The sequence below is a fragment of the Tympanuchus pallidicinctus genome, unplaced genomic scaffold (assembly GCF_026119805.1).
Source record: "Tympanuchus pallidicinctus isolate F22 unplaced genomic scaffold, pur_lepc_1.0 scaffold95, whole genome shotgun sequence".
Lineage (NCBI taxonomy): Eukaryota > Metazoa > Chordata > Aves > Galliformes > Phasianidae > Tympanuchus > Tympanuchus pallidicinctus.
Genome location: NW_026294819.1, coordinates 100,001 through 105,000, shown reverse-complemented (window position 1 = coordinate 105,000; position 5,000 = coordinate 100,001). Strand labels below are relative to the sequence as shown.

The 5,000-nt window shown below is 34.7% G+C and overlaps 1 long non-coding RNA gene across 16 annotated transcripts in view; it reads left to right on the top strand.

Moving 5' to 3' along the window:
* The window catches only part of LOC128074724 (uncharacterized), a 108,110-nt gene that overhangs the window by 3,355 nt on the left and 99,755 nt on the right, over positions 1–5,000 (top strand). For 15 of the 16 annotated variants that reach the window (XR_008203399.1, XR_008203406.1, XR_008203401.1 and 12 more), the window contains exon 1: positions 4,718–4,746. The exons of the other annotated variant lie outside the window; for it this stretch is intronic. This is a non-coding gene — a long non-coding RNA (uncharacterized LOC128074724). Of the gene's footprint in view, positions 1–4,717; positions 4,747–5,000 lie in introns of those variants that run through there. 16 annotated transcript variants of the gene reach the window in all.

Here is a 5,000-nt window from a genome sequence, read left to right as displayed (position 1 = left end):
ATTTCTTTGAAAATAAGCGATATTTTAGGGGAAAAACAGGGATTTCTATGAAAATAAGCGATATTTTATGGGAAAAACAGGGATTTCTGTGAAAATAAGCGATATTTTAGGGGAAAAACAGGGATTTCTGTGAAAATAAGCGATATTTTAGGGGAAAAACAGGGATTTCTGTGAAAATAAGCGATATTTCAGGGGAAAAACAGGGATTTCTGTGAAAATAAGCGATATTTTAGGGGAAAAACAGGGATTTCAAGGAAAATAAGTGATATTTTAGGGGAAAAACAGGGATTTCTATGAAAATAAGCGATATTTTAGGGGAAAAACAGGGATTTCTGTGAAAATAAGCCACATTTTAGGGGAAAAACAGGGATTTCTGTGAAAATAAGCGATACTTTAGAGGAAAAACAGGGATTTCTGTGAAAATAAGCTATATTTTAGGGGAAAAACAGGGATTTCTGTGAAAATCAGCGATATTTTAGGGGAAAAACAGGGATTTCTGTGAAAATAAGCGATATTTTAGGTTAAAAACAGGAATTTCTGTGAAAATAAGCGATATTTAGGGGAAAAACAGGGATTTCTGTGAAAATAAGCGATATTTTAGGGGAAAAACAGGGATTTCTGTGAAAATAAGCGATATTTTAGGGGAAAAACAGGGATTTCTGTGAAAATAAGCGATATTTTAGGGGAAAAACAGGGATTTCTATCAAAATGAGCGATATTTAAGGGGAAAAACAGGGATTTCTAGGAAAATAAGCGATATTTTAGGGGAAAAACAGGGATTTCTGTGAAAATAAGCGATATTTTAGGGGAAAAACAGGGATTTCTGTGAAAATAAGCGATATTTTAGGGGAAAAACAGGGATTTCTATCAAAATGAGCGATATTTTAGGGGAAAAACAGGGATTTCTGTGAAAATAAGCGATATTTAAGGGGAAAAACAGGGATTTCTGTGAAAATAAGCGATATTTTAGTGGAAAAACAGGGATTTCTGTGAAAATAAGTGATATTTTAGGGGAAAAACATGGATTTCAGTGAAAATAAGCGATATTTTAGGGGAAAAACAGGGATTTCTATGAAAATAAAACACATTTTAGGGGAAAAACAGGGATTTCTGTGAAAATAAGCGATATTTTAGGGGAAAAACAGGGATTTCTGTGAAAATAAGCGATATTTTAGGGGAAAAACAGGGATTTCTGTGAAAATGAGCGATATTTAAGGGGAAAAACAGGGATTTCTGTGAAAACAAGCGATATTTTAGGGGAAAAACAGGGATTTCTGTGAAAATAAGCGATATTTTAGGGGAAAAACAGGGATTTCTGTGAAAATAAGCGATATTTTAGGGGAAAAACAGGGATTTCTGTGAAAATAAGCGCTATTTTCGGTTAAAACCAGGGATTACTGTGAAAATAAGCGATATTTTAGATTAAAAACAGGGATTTCTATGAAAATAAGCGATATTTTCAGTTAAAAACAGGGATTACTGTGAAAATAAGCCACATATTTTAGGGGAAAAACAGGGATTTCTGTGAAAATAAGCGATATTTTAGGGGAAAAACAGGGATTTCTGTGAAAATAAGCGATATTTTAGGGGAAAAACAGGGATTTCTATGAAAATAAGCGATATTTTAGGGGAAAAACAGGGATTTCCATGAAAATAAGCCACATTTTAGGGGAAAAACAGGGATTTCTGTGAAAATAAGTGATATTTTATGGGAAAAACAGGGATTTCTGTGAAAACAAGCGACATTTTAGGGGAAAAACAGGGATTTCTGTGAAAATAAGCGCTATTTTCGGTTAAAACCAGGGATTACTGTGAAAATAAGCGATATTTTAGATTAAAAACAGGGATTTCTATGAAAATAAGCGATATTTTAGGGGAAAAACAGGGATTTCTGTGAAAATAAGCGATATTTTAGGGGAAAAACAGGGATTTCTGTGAAAATAAGCGATATTTTAGGGGAAAAACAGGGATTTCTGTGAAAATAAGCGATATTTTAGGGGAAAAACAGGGATTTCTATGAAAATAAGCGATATTTTAGGGGAAAAACAGGGATTTCCATGAAAATAAGCCACATTTTAGGGGAAAAACAGGGATTTCTGTGAAAATAAGTGATATTTTAGGGGAAAAACAGGGATTTCTGTGAAAACAAGCGACATTTTAGGGGAAAAACAGGGATTTCTGTGAAAATAAGCGATATTTAATGGGAAAAACAGGGATTTCTGTGAAAATAAGCGATATTTTAGGGGAAAAACAGGGATTTCTATGAAAATAAGTGATATTTTAGGGGAAAAACAGGGATTTCTGTGAAAATAAGCGATATTTTAGGGGAAAAACAGGGATTTCTATGAAAATAAGCGATATTTTAGGGGAAAAACAGGGATTTCTGTGAAAATAAGCAATATTTTCGGTTAAAAACAGGGATTTCTATGAAAATAAGCGATATTTTATTGGAAAAACAGGGATTTCTTTGAAAATAAGCGATATTTTAGGGGAAAAACAGGGATTTCTATGAAAATAAGCGCTATTTTATTGGAAAAACAGGGATTTCTGTGAAAATAAGCGATATTTTAGGGGAAAAACAGGGATTTCTGTGAAAATAAGCGATATTTTATTGGAAAAACAGGGATTTCTTTGAAAATAAGCGATATTTTAGGGGAAAAACAGGGATTTCTATGAAAATAAGCGATATTTTATGGGAAAAACAGGGATTTCTGTGAAAATAAGCGATATTTTAGGGGAAAAACAGGGATTTCTGTGAAAATAAGCGATATTTTAGGGGAAAAACAGGGATTTCTGTGAAAATAAGCGATATTTCAGGGGAAAAACAGGGATTTCTGTGAAAATAAGCGATATTTTAGGGGAAAAACAGGGATTTCAAGGAAAATAAGTGATATTTTAGGGGAAAAACAGGGATTTCTATGAAAATAAGCGATATTTTAGGGGAAAAACAGGGATTTCTGTGAAAATAAGCCACATTTTAGGGGAAAAACAGGGATTTCTGTGAAAATAAGCGATATTTTAGAGGAAAAACAGGGATTTCTGTGAAAATAAGCTATATTTTAGGGGAAAAACAGGGATTTCTGTGAAAATCAGCGATATTTTAGGGGAAAAACAGGGATTTCTGTGAAAATAAGCGATATTTTAGGTTAAAAACAGGAATTTCTGTGAAAATAAGCGATATTTAGGGGAAAAACAGGGATTTCTGTGAAAATAAGCGATATTTTAGGGGAAAAACAGGGATTTCTGTGAAAATAAGCGATATTTTAGGGGAAAAACAGGGATTTCTGTGAAAATAAGCGATATTTTAGGGGAAAAACAGGGATTTCTATCAAAATGAGCGATATTTAAGGGGAAAAACAGGGATTTCTATGAAAATAAGCGATATTTTAGGGGAAAAACAGGGATTTCTGTGAAAATAAGCGATATTTTAGGGGAAAAACAGGGATTTCTGTGAAAATAAGCGATATTTTAGGGGAAAAACAGGGATTTCTATCAAAATGAGCGATATTTTAGGGGAAAAACAGGGATTTCTGTGAAAATAAGCGATATTTAAGGGGAAAAACAGGGATTTCTGTGAAAATAAGCGATATTTTAGTGGAAAAACAGGGATTTCTGTGAAAATAAGTGATATTTTAGGGGAAAAACATGGATTTCAGTGAAAATAAGCGATATTTTAGGGGAAAAACAGGGATTTCTGTGCAAATAAACCACATTTTAGGGGAAAAACAGTGATTTCTGTGAAAATAAGCGATATTTTAGGGGAAAAACAGGGATTTCTGTGAAAATCAGCGATATTTAAGGTTAAAAACAGGGATTTCCATGAAAATAAGCAATATTTACAGGAAAAACAGGGATTTCTGTGAAAATAAGCGATATTTTAGGGGAAAAACAGGGATTTCTGTGAAAATAAGCGATATTTCAGGGGAAAAACAGGGATTTCTATGAAAATAAGCGATATTTTAGGGGGAAAACAGGGATTTCTGTGAAAATAAGCGATATTTTAGGGGAAAAACAGGGATTTCTGTGAAAATAAGCGATATTTTAGGGGAAAAACAGGGATTTCTGTGAAAATAAGCGATATTTAAGGGGAAAAACAGGGATTTCTATGAAAATAAGCGATATTTTAGGGGAAAAACAGGGATTTCTATGAAAATAAGCAATATTTTAGGGGAAAAACAGGGATTTCTGTGAAAATCAGCGATATTTTAGGGGAAAAACATGGATTTCTGTGAAAATAAGCCACATTTTAGGGGAAAAACAGGGATTTCTGTGAAAATAAGCGATATTTTAGGGGAAAAACAGGGATTTCTATGAAAATAAGCGATATTTTAGGGGAAAAACAGGGATTTCAGTGATAATAAGTGATATTTCAGGTTAAAAAAAGGGATTTACTAAGGTAAGGGTAGGGTTTGGGTTAGGGTTAGGGAAAGGTTTAGGGTTAGAGAAGGGTTAGGGTTAGGGTTAGGGTTAGGGTTAGGGTTAGAGAAGGGTTAGGGTTAGGGTTAGGGTTAGGGTTAGGGTTAGGGTAGGGTTAGGGTTAGGGATAGGGTTAGGGTTAGGGTTAGGGTAGGGTTAGGGTTAGGGTTAGGGTTAGGGTTAGGGTTAGGGTTAGGGTTAGGGTTAGGGTTAGGGTTAGGGTTAGAGAAGGGTTAGGGTTAGGGTTAGGGTTAGGGTTAGGGTAGGGTTAGGGTTAGGGTTAGGGTTAGGGTTAGGGTTAGGGTAGGGTTAGGGTTAGGGTTAGGGTTAGTGTTAGGGTTAGGGTTAGGGTTAGGGTTAGGGTTAGGGTTAGGGTTAGGGTTAGGGTAGGGTTAGGGTTAGGGTTAGGGTTAGGGTTAGGGTTAGGGTTAGGGTTAGGGTTAGGGTTAGGGTTAGGGTTAGGTTATATTAGTGGTATTTTATGGGAAACATAGGGATTTCTGTGAAAATAAGCGATATTGAAGGGGAAAAACAGGGATTTCTGTGAAAATAAGCCATATTGAAGGGGAAAAACAGGGATTTCT